Raw genomic sequence first — 21,838 nt, 5'->3', positions numbered from 1 at the left:
CGCAAGAAGAAGAGACCATATTTCCTGGTCGTTGGAGAAGACTTTCCAGGTCCAGAGATTTAGAGTAATTCTATTCCCATCACCAAGTAAAGTTTTTCATGCAAATTATCTATTCTCTTCTTAGTCATGCTGGCCTGCAAGAAGAAGAGTACAGTACCTGACTAGGAGAAGCCTACTTTCTATGGAACGTCTGTGCCTGAGTCTGGAGAAGAAACAGTTTTATCTTTCTAGAAAAGAACCAACAAGACCCATTATGACTGGATATCTGTCAGTACTCTTGATTTGAAGGAAGGATTTTATTTTTCCATTGAAGCAATGCTCTCATGTCAATGGCACCTTTCCTGAACGTTTGGGGAATTTTGGAGCACCCTAACTTTTGCAATAAGTTGGGACAGAGTTTTCATCTCTCGAAGACCAAGACAAGGTGTCAAGCATACCCGAAAAAGCTACAACCTCAGCAGCTGCCTTTTCCCACTGTATTCTGCGTACAGCTTTAGTACTCAAGCTCAAAAGTTATCTAAATTAAATGGTAAAATTTTCAAACATGTTAAACTAGTAGCTTTCTTTCTATTACCAGGCAGATGCAAATGCACCCTAAGCAGGACCACTAGAAGCATGCAGCTGCAGTATTTTCCCTCATGCTTATGGACTTGAAGATTTTAAGAAAAAACATTGTTTCTAGATCAAACGTTGCACAAAACTTACTAAAAGCAATGTCAGTCGTGTTGCTACTCAATGGAAGACCATTTGCAAAGGTAACACGTCATCTTTCAGAAATTGATTGTTCTATTTATGTGTTAAACTAATACTACTGAAGTGTAATGTTTGCCTAAATAGTGCTAACGTGTAAACATGACAAAATAATCAAGTAATACTGCTACACATTATGATGCATTACACAGCTACTACAAGTACTGCAGTGCTTGTTTGGAAATGAATCACTCACCCTCTTTAAACTAATAAATTAACCACTCCTAGTTGACAAAGGGATTTGACTGCCACAGCAAGTTACCACTCGAAAGAGAACAGCAACATGCAGGCAAAAATACAGACATTACAACGTAATGGAACACACCCTCACTTTGCAGGATGAGTCGACTTCAACATCCCTACGAAGTCCCCTGTCAAAACAGTTTATTCCATCACTCGTACATGAAAGCCAGGGACACCGACCTCTGAAATCCCGAAGACCTCCTCTGTCAGCCACTCAACCAAAATATTTCACTATTTGAATGAAAGCTGCGTCTCCATCATTTAAGCGAGAATCTCCAAAAACAGCTTTTAGACGAAAATGGAAGATTTGGCTGGGGGGGGAAGGGGGTGTGATGTAGCCTATGGCTTGGATTCTTTTTGAGGGGGGGGGTATTTTATTTTAAATCTGTTGTCCTTTTTGGCTCGTGTAGTTGGTGTGCTATTGTGTCCTGTTTGCTGTGTTTGGTTTCAGTGGCTTGAATCCGTTTATAGTTCGGCTGTTCTTCCCAAACAATAAAACCGTTTAAACAACTCCACAAAGTAATAGCCCGATTCCACTCTTTAATCTAAATTAGCCAATTCGACTCGAATTGAAAAAGTGTGTGGGGGCACACAGTTAATTCGTGTGTGTGTGTAAAGTTCCAGATATCCTGATTTTGTGAATAATGTGAGCGTGCACAGGGCGCGGGCTGGGCAGCCTCGATAAACCTTGGTAGGTGCGTGAAAGGTTTGTGCGATAGGCCCGAAACATTTTAAATCCTCAGATATTTAGAAGTCCCAACAGGCTCTGAAGCCTGCAGTGTACTCGTCGGCAGCGGACCGGACCCCTTTCAAAGTAAGTTTCGGACCAAAGGCCTTTTTCGAAATAAATGAAAATTTCCAATGATCTAAACGAAAGTGCGCTGTGATTACACTTCAAGTCGAAACCACGGGGAAGGGAAGTCGGTGACACTGCCCTATGAGACTCCTTTCCAGTCGTTGCTCTTTCTTGAGCTTGAAGACATTTCAGCTCTAGGTTTCTGAACCACAAAAAAGGTGGATGAACTTGAGAGCGGGGTTAACGATATCGGGTTCAACTATTTTCTTTAAAATGTAGACGATACGAAATGGGCACAGCCATCTAGCCTCTCCCTGCAAAACCCCAAAGCACTAAGTCTGATAAATTATATCAAGAAAGGTCTATCACCCAAGTGTCAGCACTTCTCAGCAGCATCCTCAGACTCCAGTCTGTGATGGAAACTTCAGCAGTGTTGGCAAACTCATCGCCAGCTACCACACGAGCAGTTAATCTATGCACTGTGTGCTATCGGTGTGCCATATAATAATGAGAATATTTAAAGTACATAAACAATATAACACAGGTGGCCAGAATGACTCCTCCTATACACTTCATCCATAGAATTACGCAGCACACCAAGTTGACGCTCAACTCAAACTTTGCTTTCCCCTTGAGCAGCTTTGGGACTCGTGAACGCCATTCTCTGCTGCCTAAGGTGCTGATCGGAGAAGTGTGATGAATACACTAGGACTCATACACAACCTTGATAGTCTGGGGTCTTCTGAGAAATGAATGTGAGGAACCTCATCCCCCGACCTTGCCAACAGCTGCTGTTTATGTATTTTGCCTCCAGCGAGGAAAGATGGCAGGCGTCGCTGGCTCAAATGCCATTCTGGGAACAGTTGGCACCAGCCAGTGCGCAGGCAGGTACTGGTCACCCTCCAGCACAGCGTTCATTATCTCTCGGTGCCAAAGGATTAGAACCTTTAAACGTTACTGATGGCTGTCAGACGTCCAGTGTATTTGTTAACATTTAAGTAATTGGCAATACTATCTGCTCAAAACAGGAACTGGAAAAGACCCTGCAGCCAATCATTTTCAGTGTGCATTGTTTTGCATTCTAGATCGGTCACAATACCTGCTGATTTACAGATACATTTTATAAAGCTGCTTTTGTCCACGAACATTTTGCTTATGTAGCTTCACATCGCCTCCTTTCCATCAAGTGTTTAAGGATAGCACTCGGATATTTCCATTGCTTAAAGATCTGTAACTTCATGACTGCCCTGCTTTCCTTCTTTTGAAGTTTTACCTACTGTAATACATCCGAGAGGATGTCAAACTGCCCTGATATTGCAGTCCATTTGTAGTGTACCACACTGGTTCTGCATTTATGACTGGTAACTGAGTACATGATTCGGTGTTGCAGTCGATCTATTGGTCAAGGGTGAGAAGTGGTGTGCTAATACATTTATACCTAGGACTTAAGAGCTGTGAGGGGGTGGCATTGCATTTAAAGTCAAGGAGAATAAAGGTGTCTAGCTTTTCCTAAGGGCTTAGTCATTCAGGGCTGTGGTGGTTGCCCTGTATTACCTTGTGTTGCTATGCTATATGATAGGTGAGTGACGCAACACACAGCCGTCTGTCTCTATGCTGGCAGCCCTCCTCATTTATGTGCATGGGACACAAAAGCCAATACAGGGCAACCTAGAAAGTTGGTACCCAGCAACATGACCCCAGGTTCTATCCGATCCCCAATACTTGACCTCCTTCTAGTCATTGTTTCAAGCCAACTGATCAAGTATCAACCAAGACAGTGGGTGAGGTGCTGGGGCATATAAAATAATGGTGGGGCTGTTGTACTACCCACCCCACCTTCATTTTGGCTATTAATGTGAACTTATTCATGTACCATGAGCAACGACTATCCCTTCTTACACATAGAAATAGTCCCAAAGCAAGAAAGGTTAATCGCATGGGGAACAGGCACTCCAGTAGACAGTCAAAGAACCAAACTAACGACTGGTACTGGATTTCCATCAGTGCTGCCAGGAGGTGTGTGTGACTACTTTGTAGATGATGTCAAAACTTTAAAGAGTCACAAAAGCTGCCCATGCCCAAATAAAATGTGCCATTGGGCACTCAGGAGGCCGATTACCTCACAATGAGCAAAGTTCCAAGATGCATAAGGATGATGGGGAAATACAAGCTCATTTACAGGGATTATAGCCAAGGAATGTCAAAAATGCACAAAAAGCTTATATGTGCTCTGCGTGAATCCTGAAGTATTTGGTACATCAAACATTCATTCCTCCTCAGCATCCGAGGAAGCTCTGATTAATCGAGAAATCATTAAGGCAGGAAATAAAGTTGTGACCTCAGCAACGCCCTAAGCCCACAGCAGCTGTACATGGCTTTGTGGCTGGGACAGCATGGGATTCGTTAATCTTGTGAAGAGAGGTGATAGCAAACAAAACAGGGCTTTGAACTTACCTTAACTTACCAGTTTCACTTCACTTGAAACTACTGTTTACAGAGCTGTGGGAACCAACACTGAGATTAACCTTTAGGTCCAAAAGTGAATATACCATGAATAGAATGTTTGCCTTCGTTTTGGAGACGAAGCATTCCTCATCAAACCACGAGTCAACATTGACACCAGAATTGGCCAAAGTTGATATTAACAATGAAATTCACCAATAAAGAATTTTAGAGGAACATTGCCTAGGTCAGGGATTCTGTGGCCAACCCTGAAACGCATCCCTCTGTGCTGGGACTGTGCAGATAGTTGAAGTTTACTTAGTAAATGTCTACATGCCCAAAGCTCTTTCACTCATGTAGTGTCCACAAAGTTCAGCAGGGGGCATCACACGTGGCCCTGATGTTGAAAGAGGAGACTGCGGCTACACTGGAGGAGAAGGTCAGAGGAGCTTCTTTCTAGGAGCAGCACAGGACTTCATTTTCAACCTCTCTGTCCGGGTGAATGTGCTCAAATTGTGCGCACAGAAAGACCTTCCTGGCCAGATGACACATGCCAGTAGTGAGTGCCCCTGTTTGTCCATACCACTATGCATTTATCAGTTTATAGGAGCACACGATTTCTCCTAAATCATGTAAAGGAAACCCTTCAGCTGTAGTCAAATCGTCTTCAGCACCAACTTTTCTTTACTTCAGATTTTTGTTCTACAAAGGCCATACGTAGAGGTATAGAAAGCAACAAGGGCAGCCATTTCTGTACTCTTAAGCATCAGATACTGTCGCTGTAGAGGGAATGAGCAGACGTTCGGGTCTCAGAGAAACTGTCAGGAAATGAGGACAAAACATATTATCCAAAGTTCATTTTTGCCCCAGAAAAAGAGGGTGGCACAGAGGTGGGTAATGAAGCAAGCACTGGCAAATATTTCTGTATACAGTGCGCCTATGAAATAAAGAGTTTAATGTGCGATAATTCAGTGTACTTAAGACGTGACATAGACCTCGAGCACTGCAGTATGCACTCAATAGGAAGCAGAATGACGCACCAAACAGCATGTGATGAGAGGGTAATATCCCGCTGGTGCGGAGCCAAAGATCTATGTATAGGTTAAAGAAAAGAACTCCTAACAAGATGTAAGCAGACTGCCATGCTGTCCAGTCAGATCTAAATCGACTCTAATTACACCATACAGGAAGAGATTCTTGTACACTTTCCTAAGGCAGTACAAATAAATGATCAAAGCAGCAGAAAACATGTATTACTATCAACAAGCTCTAAATGCACTGAGCCTGCAGAAAGATCTGTTCCAAACATAGAAAATTCCATAACTAATCAGCACGCAGTAAGATGATGCAGCCATAACGGCAACCTTATGCTTCTTTTTTGTTTTTGTTTTTTAATAACATTGCAAAAACGTATGAGGATGTTGCTATTTATTAACACATAATGCTCCTTAATTTGTCTCAGTGCACAAAAGATAGCACTGCACTTGACGACAGCTCTCCCTTCCACTACTATCTGATTAGATGCCTTTCCTTCATTGGATGATCAAAATGCCTCTCATTGATGTAGATGTGAAAACATCTGATTCCCCTAATCAGCATTCATCAGTGACACAGAATAAATAGTTTGTGTCACAGGAGACATTCAAGGCAACACAAAAATGCATCACTGCACAGACCTAAAGAGGGAGTAGTTCCTGGTGATCTAAAAGCAGAGCCTCTGATACTTCACTTGAAACAAGCACTGGGTCATTCGAATCAGAGTAAAATAAACCTCATTTTAAAATTCCCACTATTCAGAAAAATAATTTACTAATGAGATTGAACCATATCTTGAGGGCTAAGACTTACAGGGTCTTCTGCAGGATGTATTTAGACCATTCAAAGGAGCTGACTGAGAACCAAGCTGCTTCAAAGATGGCCTACAGACGCTGATTCTGTCATCTTCTAGAAAGTTATTGAGATGGAAACAGCTCGTACAGTTCTGCAGAGGACCCAGTCCTTCTTCATCCAGGTAGCATTTGGCCAGCATCTCTGGACTCTTGTGGGACCCAAAATGTCACATGCTGTTACTAATTGACAATGGCCTATTTGTGCTCTTATAAGATTAAAAAAAAGAGGATGGTTGATTTTGTAGAGCCTAAATGGGGGCGGGATCAAGGTAAGAACTATGTGTATACAAAGGAGACATCCATTAGCTATTGATTTTGTGTGTGTATAATTTGATTTATATCGGAGTCACACATTTCAAAACACTTGTTGCCATGTACACCCACAAACCTCAAGTTGTACAATATAGTTTCAGAGAAGACAAACAATACATTCAGGGGGTTGTGTGCTAATGATGGGATGGGTGTGGGCCCTGGATACAGACCAGGCCCTTTGCACAATGCCCATTTGGAATGGCTGAAGGCCCTGAGTAGCAAGCAGCGCACATCTGCTACGAGTTGGGCGCATGCAGATTATGGCATGTGTTGCGTACATTGACAACCACATTCAGTGGGTTTCAATTGTTTACACGTATGAGCCAGGACCCCGTAACTCACTTCTTTGAATGCTATTTGTTCTTGAGTGAATATATATATATATATATATATATATATATATATATATATATATATAAATAATATATATTTTAAGGGCCACTGGAATTGTGTGATTCAGCGGTTGCTGCTTTCTTCGCATTGTGGATTTGCAGCATATGAAGCGTTATACATCATTTCTGCATAATCTGCAGAGTATAACAAAACAAATTATAGCTCAAAAAGATCACAATTTACTTAAAATATGGTGGTGTGTTTACATGCAGTGGAGTGCCCTTAGCAAAGGTTAACTAGTCATCTTCAGGTAACTTATTTCTGAATCTGTTTTTCAAACTGGCACCAATGAGACAACCAGACAGAATGACCATGTGTAAAAACTTCAAAATAATGAAGTACTATCAAAAATAAGCTGCATGATGCCACATAATTTGCTTTTTCTTGCCACGTAATTTAGTAAACTCTGCTGTATAGTTTGGTGCTCCCCTGCCACATAATTCCAGTAGCCATGAACATATGCTATTTCAAATTACTATAATTTATAGATGGTGAGTTAAATGATTCTCACTGTTGAGCCATCAATGGACTTCAGGCAACAAAGACTTATTTTCATATTGCACCGTTGTCAGTTTACTCGCTGATCTGATCCATCATTTTCAAAGCCTTAACCTTTATTAAGATTGCCTACTCTTAAGCCCACTTAACATCTGCATACCCATGAATCTTTTTGGTTAGTAAGCATTAGGCTTTATTACTGTAGACTTGTTCACAAGGACAAGTAACAGGAACAATATTAGCATGACGTAAAATAAAAAATATAAAATCAGCCTTAAGTCCTGGCTGTGATATTTTGTATGGATTACAGATTTATATTAACAGCTCTGTAAACCGTATAAAATGTCACAGATCACAAATTCTTAATAACCTATTTTGTTATTTAACAATAGTATGCAGGTTTCAAACTCAAACTTTATAAATGCCTCAACCGATTCCACTTGAGATGGAGGACTAAAGGCTCAGAACTTCCTGTAAATAAAATGTGTGCGTAATGTTTAGCTTGGTTCCACTTAGGCCATTTTACATATTAACTCATTTGATATGCTCTTCAACTAACAATCATATTAGCGTATCCGAAAAGAAATAAGTATTAACCATATCGAAATCATTGTACGCAGTCACATGAAATCTTAGCTGCCAAAAAGGTAATCTAGATAATAGCGTTATATGTATAAAAAAATATTTCTACCTAGTGGAATAGGAATGTTTGTAAGAACATATTTGTCTTCTTTGGAAAAGCTCCTCGTTGTTAATATAGTAGTAACTAGGCTGTCTTTTCTAATGGCTCTGCATGTTGGTTTTCTTAAAGTTGTTTTTATTCTTAAATCTAGTTGGTTCCTGGGTATATTTTATTTTTTGTTTTATTGATCAGACCATACGGACATATTATTTTGTCCAGCATCTTCTTCCTTTTAGTGTGATGTTTGAGATTAAAAATATTACACTGGCAAAAAAAAAAAACACTCATGGGAGTATGGGTTGATTTAGGCATGATGTGTGTTGTGCAGCCCGGGCATTTACCTTCTCCCTAATGTCATTTATTGTTTTGTGAATGTGGTTCTGGAACAGTTCCCTGGAAAGAAATCTGATTTGCTTAACTAGAAAGGGGCGGGATCCACCTTCTGGCAATCAGACATTCTGGAGGGAGCTGAGGAGGTTTGAATTCCACCGGAAAGACCAAGTTATCGTCGGACACTGGATTGTGAGAACTCCGAGTTTCCAGGAGAACGGGCTGTATGTGGATATTGGTGAGTTGTGGCGTCTTTGGAGGGTGTGAACAACTCCATACTAGCCTATCTTTCACAAATATCTTCAGATAAATGCTGCTGTTAGGATTCTAACAATAGGAATTCGTTCTTGGGGAATTTTAGCTTCTCAAACACGATACAAGAAGCTGAACACCACGGCGATAAATCATGTTTCACTTGAGCTGATTATTTTCATGATTACCATAAGGGTATTATTTTCACTAACTTGCACAAGAGATCTTCCGTGTGCATAATGTGCACTTGTTGGAGCCACAAAATAACAAAGTGGACCTAATTGGAATACAAAACGAATTCAAAGAACCATAACACTTGGATTTTGATTAGCTAAAAATGAAGCAATGCAAAGTAATTTTTCGCGATCAGTGTGCTTTGTTACTGCAGCTCATGAGGATGTCAATCATTTACACCTTTGAAAGGGGCGTTCACAAGTAATTTTGGGGTGCATATTGCACCCCATTTGAATGTTATACGAGGGAATTGTGTTTGCTTGACAAAACAATTGTTCATCGAGTGGAATAGGGAATAAGCAGCCTTCTAAGATGTTCTGTTGTCCCCTAAATATTCTGAGCACAAGACAGAGGGGGTGACATCCAGTCACCTCAAGTGAGCTATCAACGTGTTTGCAAATGGCGGTGCCTAACTAGCGTGGAAGGACCACATACACAGTCACTGCATTATACACCTGTGAATATCTGGTTGAAGAATGTAAGCTACACACCATCTCATTTCTGCCCTGTGAATGTAAGTTCCAACCAGAAAGACAGACACACCAGAGTGACAATTGTCCTTTGGTGTAAGAAACGTGTCTCTCCTTACCTACTGGTATGCTGCATCACAGGCATTGCATACAACAAATCTGCTACCTATGTGAACCTTTGGTTTACGAACCATAAATTACACACTTCTCTCAATAAATATATCTTTAAGTCCATGACATTTTGCCAATTATGCTCATTCGCTATAATAGGCCACCAAACCTAGACACACACCCTCTACATATTATTGCAATGGTGATGCTTAAATTGTGCCATCGTCAGCAAAGGGTTGCATCAGGTCACTTAGCTAGCTGAATAGTTGGCAAAGGTGGATGAGGGGAGGCCATCTGTGTTTCGGAAGTAAAAGCTGGTGGAAGAAGTGCTATGATGAATGTTTTAAATATCAGAAAGTTTAATACGGTGATCAAATGGTGAGATGGAAAGCTGTTTCAAATAGTTCTTCTTTCCAACTTTGCTCATCAAAGGGTGGGTTAGAAGTGGTATGGAAGGTGGACAAACAGGGAGTATGTTAACCCAGCCTATTCAGACATTGTTGTCCACTACACCAGAAAGGTGGACATATGAGGACTCTGAACTCAACCTAACTCTCAATATTCAGGCAGTCAAAGGAGTGTAATGCAAATGGAGGAGGAATTTAGCGTGCAAATGAACGTGTTCAGAAGTGTAAAAAATTGGACTTCTTCAGTAGATAGTATAGGCGCTGGTGAAGAGCAGTTAGGCTTATCTAAAGAGACAATGTGTAAAGTATTTGCATAACACACACACACACAGTAACACAGTGAAATCACCACAAAAAGTCTCCACACCAGATTAGAAAAATACACAATAGTTTTATAAATAACAAGACCAAAACATCAAAAATCAAATGAGTAGAAATTGAGTAATGCATTTTAGAAGAATACGTGTAAAAAGAGTGCTAAGAACCAAATAGCACTTTTAGGGGTTACTTGAGATCCTGCTGGACTAGGGCAAAGTCAACAGTAGCCAACCGCAATGAGTGCGAACCCAGTACAGAAACCACGCAGGGCCAGGGAACAGAGTACCTTGATCCTGGTCGCAAACACAAAATGCAGGGTTGAAGAGTAGGTAGATGCATTGATGTCACTCCCGCAGTTGAGAGATAAATTGATTGTTCACCTGTGTTGATGAAATGAAAATGAAATGTAGATTTATATAGCGCAGCTTATTATTCATGAGGGTCTCAAGGCGCTGATGGCGATGCGTTGGTTTACAAAGACGAGCGCCAAAGCCATGACACATTGATTCCAAAGCAGATGCACCAGTTTTCCCCAGGCTGCCAAAGGGATGCATCAACCGTCCTTCAGTGATGGCGGTGATGTGGTTTCAGTGCTTCGTCAATGCTGAATCGTCAGGTGCTACTTTTAGCAGGCAGGGGATGTGGCGGTTCCAGAGATGCTGCTTGGGCCACAAATGCAATGAGCAGATTTTCGATGCAACAGTTGCCACTTCCAGCAGGCAGGAGATGCGTCAATTTCACTGTTGCAAGTATCTGGGTTCACTTCCAGTGAACCAGGCACAGGGGCATCCCTGATATCTTTGAGTCTCAGGCAACAGGAGGCAAGCCAGCAGGCCCTTGGAGATCATTTCAGTGGCAAGGCAGAGTCCAGCTCTCCCTCAGCAGGGTAGCACAGCAGCAAGGAAGCACAGCAGAAAAGAAGCCCTTCCAGGTCAGCAGTCCAGCAGAGTGACTACCTTGATGCAGCACAGAAAATCTTCTACCAGAGTCCAGTTGTAGGTCCAGAAGAATCTGTGGGGTAAGAGAGAATACATATACCCAGTTGTGCCATTGAAGTGGGAGTGACCTGGAAAAGGGGTCTTTGAAGTGCACAGAAGTCTTTTCCTCTTAGCTCTGGCTCCAGACTACCAGAAGGGAGTGATCAGTCCTTTGTGTGGGGACAGACACCGCCTATGCAGGTGTAAGTGCCAGGCCCTCCCCATTCCTGCCAAGGAAGAGCCATCAGAATACAGATGAGTGCTCAGACACACCCAATCTTCCTGTGTGTGTGTGGCTGTCTAGAGGGAATGCCCAAAGTATAGCTGCCACCCATCCCAGACATGTATTGGAGACTGGATGTAGGCACACAGAACTGTAAGAGCTAAAAAATGCCCACTCTCTACAAATGGCTTTTCTAAAATAGTAAAGTTAAATTCAACTTTACCAGTAAAGAGGATTTACCATTACCATTCCAATGATATGAAACATGACATTGATACTCCTTTCTAATCAGGACCTACAGCTTAAAAGTGTATTAAAGAATTCCGAAGATTAACCTATGAGAGGAGTAGGCCTCAAAGTAGTGATACAAAATGTAGGTGTTTTTCACTACTAGGACATGCAAAACTTAAAAGTCAGTGCCCTACCTTTTACTTACACAGCACCCTGCCCTAGGGCCTACCTAATGGGTGACGTGAAATAAAAGAGTTTAGTGCTTGGAAAAATGTTTTAAATGTGAAGTCAAAGTGACAGTAAAACTGCACACATAGGTTCTGCAGTGGCAGGCCTGAGACATGTTTCTGTGGGTGGCACAAGCAGTGCTGCAGGCCCACTAGCAGCATTTAATTTACATCCCTGGGTATAAGGTATACCACTTTACAATGGATTTACAAGTACATTCAATATGGCAATTCTGTATACACCAATGTTAACATGTTTAGGGGAGAAGCACATGCACTTTAGCGGTAAAAGTGCTCAGAGTCCTAAGGCCAACAAAAAGATAAGGCAAGTAGGCAAAACATTTGGGGGGAGACCACTGTACGGCTGACAGGTCTAACAGCTTCCATACAACCCACATCTCCAGGAACACCTTATGCAAAATAAATAATACCAATAGTTGACTTTCAACCAGCAATAGCCTCAAAAAAGCTGGTAGAGGAGCTGAAAGAGTATAGAGAATGACAGAATCTCATCTGCCAATCTCTCAGCTCAAATGGAAAAACAAAAGCTATGAATCATCTATTCTCTCGTCAAAGCTTGTAATCTCAGCTCTTAAATTAATTCATTCCATGAATGGATCTGTTCAAATTCACTGGGTAGAAAACCACAGAAACTTTCCTCTCTGGACCAAATGCTTATCAAATTAACAAGTGGCTGCCTTCATCTGTCACCTATTAACTCAACAAAATCAAGCAACAATGTCATTTCTAACAGAATCTCTTTCAACATGGTCAATCGCTCGAGTCTCACTTCCCACAACCACCAAACATCCTTCCACCTGACACTGATGCATTTTAGAACAATAAACCATTCTCCACGGTGAACTCAATCTCCATTATTTTTGAACAAACCATTCTCAGCTGCATCTGATATCAATCCCATCTCTTACTTTGCTGACCTTATCCCCCCACTCCATTGCTGATTTTTTTCCGGACATCTGTCCTCACTAATTTCCCCCCATTATTTTGTCTCTGCAAAATTGCACTGTACAAAACTGCCTTAGAAATGTGCTTGTAAAACCCCTCCTAACAAAATCTAACCCCAACCAGTGTAGAAAACTATTACCAACCCTCTACACCCTCTTTTCTGGAAAAGGGTATTAAAAAATACATTTTCTCTCAGTTAATAAAACAGATCCAAGAGAATAATCTGTATGGAATGTTCAAATCGGGCTTTGGGGAAAAACAGAGAATGGAATCTGCAAATCTCAGTGTTATTGAGAACATCCTTCACACTTTCTATTAAGGCCACTTCTGCCTCAGTCTCCTCCTAGATTTTACCACAGCTTTGAATACAATTTACCATCAAATTCTGCTGGGTACATTGAAACACATGCTGCACCTCGGAGAGAATGGCCTAATACTTTACCTCTCTTATTCTTCTGGACCTTCACAAATGGTCAAAATTGGTAATACTTATTCAGTCCTTTCTACATTATACCTGGTTTGCCTCAGAGTTTATTTCAAACGCTAGTTCCCTTTAATATCTATGTAGAATCACTTGGTTAACTGTGAGAGTCTTGGTGCCTCCTTTCAAAAATATGCTGATGATACTCAGATCTACCTCAGACCTGATTGCCCTGCATCTATAGTCAAGCTAAAATCCTCAGTTCAGTGCATTCACAAAAGGACGGAACAAAAGTATCTCAAGAGCAATGCGCTCAAGATTGAATTTCTCCTTCTCACACTTAAACCCTATACTTGCCACTGAGCTCTAGCCTGAATGCCTAAAATTGTCAGATATCACCCACAACTTAACGCCTCTGCTAAACTGCTGGGATTTCTTGACTGCAGCCTCACTCTTTAAAGCCCCATTGAAGTCATCGCTAATAGCCAGATTCCACCTGTAGAAACTTAAGACGCTCAAACACATTTGCTCCTTCCAGGGTATGAAACTGGCAATGGCGGTCCTGGTTATCTTGTCCGCTCTATGGATCCTGCCTTCTCACTGGCCAACCAAAAAACAGGCTGGCCCCTCTCAGAGAAGTGCTGCATGCTACTGCCAGGTTCCTCACTAATAGAACAATGGGAAAATATCCCCCCTGCACTTGTGTACTTTAAATGGATCCCATTCAAGGAATGCTGCACCGTGAGAACTGCCTTCCTTTTCTTCAATGCCTTGAAGCACCAAGCTCCAAAATACCTTGCCCAGAAACTTTTATTTTCTATAGGCTCTTGTCTTCTTCACAGCAAAAATAACAAGACCTCTCTCCACTCCTTAGTTCAGGAATAAATCCTAAGGAGATCATTTTCTGACAATGCCCCAATAGTACTGAGACTCTACCTCTCCACAAATGTCCCCTTATTTCAAAGCATTAAATTCTCCTGCTGAAAATCTGTTAATGGAATAACATTTAGCCCTGTCTACCTTATAGCAGGAACCTTTATGCTCCTAACTGGATCACCTTTACTTCGCTGTTTTTAACATTTTATTTTTAAGTTACCCACATGATTAATTACTGGTGTTGCAGCCTTAATACCTCCCGCCAACTCCTAGGTTCTATGCTCTTTTAATGCCACTCATTTACTCCTACTTAAAGAATTAATTTTTCTTTTTGTTTACAAGCTCCAATTATATGACCAGTGGGACCTTATCCAAATTCCACTATTATACATACATATTTAATTCTATGGCTTTCGTACTTGTACGCTATTGGCACTCAAGTCCTATATTCTGCATAAGTAGCTACTTCTATGGCCAGCTCTGCTATACATGTTGCTGTGTTATTTATATATATATTTATTCTTGTGATTTTCACTTCTACCTTACTTACTGGCCGTCAGGATGTATCCCTTTTCACATCTGTACATCTTGTCTCCCTTAGACTCGTTACCTCACTTGCTGTTGATATCACAGAACTTATGTTGTTTCCCTGCTAACTTTAAAACTGTGAAACATTTGCTCGTTCATGCCCTTTGGTTAATGGATCATCAAATAATTTATCTCTCTTTGTAAAGTACTCCTCTGCAAATTCAAATTTTTTAATAAATTCAATAGCCATTGCCTTCCGTATATATACCTTTGTACCAAACCTATCTTTAAATCTCTAACAAACACCATACTGCAAATATTATGTTGCTTTGTTCTGTTCTACAGTCAATAGATTGTTGACTCCTGCCTGAGTTGTCACACCCGTCTTTTGTACAGCACTCTGAAACCCTGCTGAACAGCTGCGGCTTCCCCACAATAGCAGAGGAGTATCACCCCGCTGGCTTAGAGCCAGCAGCAGAAACATAAACCAATACTTCACTATTGTATTATTTTACTGCTGCTGGCTGAGCCAGCCTGTGCTGGGGGGTGGAGGCAGGTGGTGATGGGAGGGATGGAGGGGGTGTGAAGTGTGCCCTTAAATGCACATGTCTGTTTGGCCAGCTATTCTAGGCCAGCCAAACAGACATGCGCAGTTAGGTTTCTCCAACTCAGCTGTATTTAACAGCTGGGTTGGAGAAACAGCACAGACTCCCTGAATGGGCGGCAAACAAGCCCAATCCCTATGCTGATCTCATGCTAGGTAATAGCATGAGAGCAGCACAGGGAATGCACAGGGAGCCTTTGATGCAGGGACCAAGAAGCAGAGGAGGGTGAGGCAACCAGCAGCACCAGGTAAGTTTTTTTTTTTATAACCCCGTGCTCCTCCCTCTCACTCCCCCGCACAACCCCCACATTGCGCTCCCCCCTGCCCTCTCCACCTGCCCCACCACTTAATTTATGTCCACTGCCACTGATGCTAAACAGAAACAGAAATGGGGGTGCACGCCTCAGAAAGGGAGTGCGTATGAGAATGAATGTGAATGAGCGTGAGTGAACTTAATGGAGTTAGGATGAATGTCAGAATGAGTGAAAATAAAAGAAAATGGTTGAATGAGAGAGAACAAGGGAGTGTGAGAGAGTACAAGAGGATATGAATGAGAGATTCAAGGCACATGAATGTGTCAGTGAGACTAAGTGAGAAAGAACGCATAAGTAAGAGTAACACTGAGTAGGAGAGTGTGAGTGAGAATTTATAAATGAGTCTGGGGAGTCAAGTGAGTGAGCATGAATACGTTTGAGTGAAAATGAGTGTGAGTGAGTGAATACAAGTAAGCTTGAGAGAGAATGTGATGTTATGCTTGCAAGCCTGCAGTTGGCTATTTCATTCTGAACATAATTCTTGGTTTATAAGGCACCCATGGCAAAAGGCTAGTGCTGGCACACAGGCGTTGTTCTTGGCATAAGGGAGGACAATGGTGGCATAATGGGGGGAAAAGGCAAACAAAATGCTGACCCTAAGACACTAGAAATAATTTTTCTTACAAAATAGTCACCCATAGTATATGGAGAGCACTAACGGCAAAATCTGGCACTGGCATGTTGTATGTCAATTACAGCCTAAGGGGGCACCCATGAAAAAAGCACATTTGTAAACAAGTTGTTGCTGCATTTCATTTTGGTGAAAAATTATGTTTTTGAATAATACCATAAAATAAGTTAGACTACCAGTACCGTTTGGTGTTTTGTGACACTATACTTTTCAGGTGAACACATTATTTTTCATTTAATGCAACGAGAAGGGAATAAGGTCCCCCTACCATATCATATTAAGGTCCTAATAATGATGGGCTCTAAAATAGACCTTTATGTTGTTATAGTAATCATGTAGCTATTATGGAATTTCAGTAATGTAAATATTTGTGATCTAATCAAGATCATGTGACATCACTTTGTGTGAAGATTCAGGGTCACAGGTTAGGATTATGTCACTTCTGTGATGTCATTAGAGTGAAAGGATGTGTGATGTCACTTCCGCCACCCCTGGCATTTTGGTGAATCGACATCCTCCATCCACGCACAAAAGATTAAGGACCGACCTTTGGAATTCTCAAGTCATCCCACCGAATAAAAGAAATTCTGCAAATGGGCAGAGTCACATTCGCAGTGAGTAACAAGTCAAACATGACAAAATCTCAAACAAATTATTACAGGACTATGGTGGACCCAGACCAATGGATGGTCCTTCCATTGTCCTAGGGTCATTAACACGACTTTACTTTATAACCTGCAGATAGTGTTTTTTAACCTTGAACATAGAATGCCATTGGAAATCAGAAGCATAGCATTGGAAGTAAAGTTTTTCTTTAAGAAGCTAACAGTACCCTGGCACACAGGATGAGATGATGGATGCAGCCACCAGTGACACCACCATTCCAGACCTCCTCATAAGATGTGAGCAGGGCAGCTATGAGAATGGATTCATGCCACTAGTGAGACGCAGGCCAGTAGTCCCATTTGGCACAACATTCTTAATGACCAGAGCTGCTTGTGGCTTCCTGACGAATGACACTGAAACAGAAGACCCAGCTGCCAACAGTTTCGGTTCTGGACATTTTATACCGTCTTACAGAGCAGCACAAAGCAATATTTCATGGAAAAACAAACATCATTCTAAGCTGTTCTTTGAGACTTTGAAAGCTCCGGTGAGTCATGCAGAAGATCAGGTTCACACAAATACCAGGCACAAAGAAAATGAAATGCGAGCAGTGTGGAGCAGGAGAGCACCTTTCCTGACTGCAAATCTCCCTGGTCCAGAGAACATTACTGGGAGTTGTGGCCTAAATGTGCAACCCATGACCTCGGATTACAGCAATACCCTTAAAGGCCTGGTTACTGACACTGACTGATTGCCTGGCTGCATAGCTACGCAGCACAAGGTTGTTGTTGAAGTGGCTTCTCACTTCAAGCATAAGAGGAAACTGCAGAATTGATGATCTTTCGCCAAGGCCCCCTGTGTACGTGTCCGGTCACCTTTCCTCAGCCACATCACGGAAATGGCCGCCACAACAGATGCAGTCCTGCTCATGGGTAAGGCTCTGCACTCTGTAGGGGTTCGCGTAGAAGCCATCACATGTGCATGACACTGCGTTGAGAAAGGCCCCATGAAAAACTCATGCGAGAATCCAGCCAAACGAAAAACAAGCAAGAAAAAACCCATGTATTCCTCAATTCAGTACTTGAACTAGAACAATGAACTGTTAGGTGTACTGACAAAATGCTGAATCCATGAAAAGGATTGCAGAACTTTAGACATGTGGATGCCCTGGGTGTGCCTGTTTCAGTGAAGAGTACTATGTTATATAAGTGATTTCATTATACCCGTGCACAGGGAGACGGCTTGCAGGGGATTATAGGGAACAAAGGTAGGGTGTGAACTCGTGCCACCTGCAGCCACACCCATAGCTTTACCAACCAGGTCACGCCTTCTCCGATGTTGGCAATGCCAAGCGCCCTTCAATTAAATAAAAGAGAAGAGTAGCGTTCAAGGGTGTCCTTCTTGGAGCCCGGGCATTGGTGTGCCATCTGAGGGATGCTCAGAGGCACCATTCCCATAAAGAAATAATGTTACCTACCCATCTATTCATCCTTACAATATGTTTACAAGGGCTGGACAGGACTTATGATCCCCTCCAGCAATCATTGAAACCTTCGTCCTTTGCAGCACCTGACAGGGCAAGGAAAGAAGGAGGGCGAGAGGTTTGGGCTCATATACGCTCAGGTGCTCCCTACCTAGGTTTGCGCTGCCCAGGTACCTATCCATACAAATACGCTAATGTTGATGGTCTTCTAAGTTTATCCAATTTAAATTCACTTTTGCAGTTGTTCACCTGCAATTATCTGTAATCCCAAGTTTCTAACAAGAAATGTAAACCCATCATAAACAAAAGCAAATCCATATTAGTGCAAACAGAAACAAAAGGGAACATGAAGCTGTCTGGTCCAGAGAACATTACTGGAAGTTGTGGCCGAAAGGTATTTATTCTCAGATAACAAGCCAGTTGAAATGTTTATGGTCTCAGACCGCACACACACATCTGTCTGCTGCGGTTCGTGAGGCCTGATGTTGTGGGCTCTTTTGCACTACCACACCCACACACATCTCTCTACAGCCTTTCTGTGCCCTGATATGTGCGTGCGGTAACTGCGGTCTCTCACTCCCGCACCCTTCTTCCATGAATGGAAGCCTAGGATGCACACTTGCCTGGTGCACTCAAATCCAAGGGGTGGGCGTTACTGCGGCTGGGCGGAGCTTCTACACCGTGGAGAGGCTGCCTTAACACATGTAACAGAAGAAGCAGGAAATTATTGATCCCTGCTTCAAAACAGAGGGATTACACTGCTTGGTATGTGGAATGGTGTCTTAACATACAGAACAGAACCGGAATACTTATCTGAACCAGGTCCTAGCGCATAAGCAGTCATGCAAGAAATTGTTCTTCAATTAACTCAGTTATTTTTCCCATTTTTTCATTTTTTTCTGAAGCATTAATGTCCTGAAACTAGGACTGATTTAATTTTGTTTTCCAATAAAATAATAAAAAACAAATAAATATCATTTCGAAACACAAAAAAGGGGTTCTTCTAAGAGCCCATGTTTATGGTTTAAAAAAAGAATAGAAAACTACGAGTGTTTTTTCTATGTGTATATGTATGTTTCTGTGTATTCCTATGGGTTTGGTATCTGCTTAACCCACTACAGAAGGCAAACCTCTACTGCACATGGCCTATGGCCAAACATGCTTAGACAGAGCACAGCAGGAGATGGACACAGGCGCCTGGCTCTCTGCCAGACCCTACACACCTTCTTCCATGGGCAGCAAAACCTGTCAGGCACAGCGGCAGTGGGTGGCCTAAGGCCCGGGCCTGTGCCAATCACAATTGTACATGGCTGTCAAGGGTTGGGCAGCCACGTTTCTGCATACTGCCTTCAGTCCTGTGCTGGTGGGGTTGGATACAGGTCCTCCTCCCAACACAGTGTGAGCTGCAACCCCCATAGCAGGGTTTTGCCACATAAGGTGGCTTTTGGCAAAGCCCTGGGCCTATCGTTCGGAGGGCAGACAACCTCACTGTGTATAGCCTGGTTTACAACCAGACCTGGCTCAACCCTTTGTTGGTGGTCAACTGTGGGCCTTCATCTTTCAATTTTGTCATAGAGACTATGGTCCCTGGGTTTGTACACCTCAAGAGGGTCCTGGTCCTTTGTTGGACATCCTGTCAAGTTTGGGGCCCTTCTATAGGTTCCACGAGGGTCCGAGACAGCTTGCTACAGTTGGCAGGCCCTCAAGCTTGCAGTTTCATGCATGCAAAGGCAATGTGGTGAGTGCCTCGATTTCTGAGTCCGATTTCCCAATTCTATCACAAAATATTTTTTTTTTTCATTTTGATTTTTGGGCCCGGGGTTCAGGGTGTACTAAGTCTGCCAGCTTCTTCCCCTCTAATTGTCGTTTCGTTGCTTTCTTACTTTCAGAACGTGCGGACGCAGCAGCCACAGCATGTTTCTTCAGGTTGCATCAGACAATCAGAGACTCAGTTCCACAGATTCAACAATGGGTTCACGGAAAAGAAGAAAAGATTATGAAAATCACATCCTTCAGTAACGTTCCACTTTCATGTAAAGCCTGGTGTTATTCCATTCAGCCATTTTTTATGTACTTCAGAGTTAAGGTACTTGGTTTTAAAAGGGGAAATTACAGTTCTATTAAATGCCCCTTTTTTGACTCTCAATTAATAGAGCTCCATGACCTTGGAATGCTAAACCTGAATGGATAAACGTTTTTATTTGGAAGTTTTGTGCATTTCTGAATGGTGGCAAAGCTATTAAAAAAACAAAAAATACTTTTTCGATGGACTTTCAGAACTGATCATAAGGGGTATTGCTAGCCGTTCAACTGAGTCGTGGCTGCTCCCCACAGTCGACAATGGTAACGAATAGCATATTACACTTTATACATCTGCATTACACTGTATATGAATGAATGCAGTATTCATGAAGCGCCAACGTTCCTAACAAGGCTTCACCGTGCTGACACTGAAAGAGTGGGCCCATTAAGGAATGTACCTACAGAATAAATAGGTTTTCAGAGTCTTCCAACGGGACAAATTGTTCTCCTTAGAAGTATTAGATAGAGGAAAATTGGTGCTAGACAGGAAACATTCTGCCACCCATTAGATATTTATTGATGAAGGGATGTTCAATAATGGCAAGTTGCTAGACCTAAGATCTACATGAGGACACCTTCGAAACAAAGCAAAAAGTATGGGACCTTTCCTATAGTACACTAGGCAGGAGAAGCCTTTACTGAATATGTTTTTCTACAGGTAAAAAATGTAAAGCATAGCAAGCTTCCAATACATGTTCACTTATGCTGAGATTCATGATGATCCTAACTGCCTGATTTTGTACCCTCTGTAGTTTGTACAATGATTTTTGCTGGAAGGCCTAGTTAGCAAGCATTTACATAATCAAGTCTGGAATCAGCCGCTTCATCAGCAGCACCAATAAAGAAAATCAGGACATGAGGGGAAATGTTCCCTCGCATACAGAGGTTTTTTTGTTGCTATTGTGATGCACAGCACATTGATGTCACAGTAAGCAAAGTGAAAGCAGAAGGCACCATTAGGTGTGGTACATTTTAACTTTGATCAGTGCTCGGGGACATAAATCTGCCCACGGGCACCTATCAGCATAGATGAGGAACTGCTGTAAAGAGGCAATGTCCCCTTTTCAGCTGTAGCTCTACATAGTGGAGTCATGCTTGGAGACAGCCACAGGATTCGCTCAGTATACATCAGAGAGGGAGGACAGCCCCAGTCAAGGGCATGTGCTTCCACCATTTTAACAAAAATTCAAGTCTTTTTGTTACCCATGGCACTCCCCACTTACAGGGAGACAGAAAGCCACTACACAAGAGAAAATAATATTAAACAAAGAGGTTTGCAGGGCATTCTGGGAAACTGGAATATGTACAAATAACACTACTGTACTCCCCTGAGTGTCTAGTTTTCAGAAATGTTTGAGTTTTTACTGGGTGGCAACTGACCCCGAGTCCAGATTCTGAAGTTATGCACATAGCCTAACTGTGCTACTGTTCATGGCAGAGATGTGGAATTCCTATCGCCAGACACCGGGACATATTGTTTGAGGTCAAGGGCAACACGTTTTTTTGTTTATTTTGTCCCTTGGACAAGTAGGCCCAACCCCC

The 21,838-nt window shown here is 42.2% G+C and overlaps 1 protein-coding gene and 1 long non-coding RNA gene across 6 annotated transcripts in view; one reads left to right on the top strand and one right to left on the bottom strand.

Moving 5' to 3' along the window:
* Nucleotides 1–665, top strand: part of LOC138263445 (uncharacterized) — a 31,840-nt gene extending 31,175 nt beyond the window's left edge. Inside the window, exon 3 of the long non-coding RNA XR_011199287.1 lies at nt 125–665. This is a non-coding gene — a long non-coding RNA (uncharacterized lncRNA). The remainder of the gene's footprint in view (nt 1–124) is intronic.
* The window catches only part of MAST4 (microtubule associated serine/threonine kinase family member 4), a 1,720,607-nt gene that overhangs the window by 423,925 nt on the left and 1,274,844 nt on the right, over nt 1–21,838 (bottom strand). The window lies entirely within an intron of this gene.

This window comes from Pleurodeles waltl, chromosome 1_1 (genome assembly GCF_031143425.1).
Source record: "Pleurodeles waltl isolate 20211129_DDA chromosome 1_1, aPleWal1.hap1.20221129, whole genome shotgun sequence".
Classification (NCBI taxonomy): domain Eukaryota; kingdom Metazoa; phylum Chordata; class Amphibia; order Caudata; family Salamandridae; genus Pleurodeles; species Pleurodeles waltl.
The sequence above is the reverse complement of the archived record's forward strand: the minus strand, read 5'-3'. Positions and strand labels throughout refer to the sequence as shown.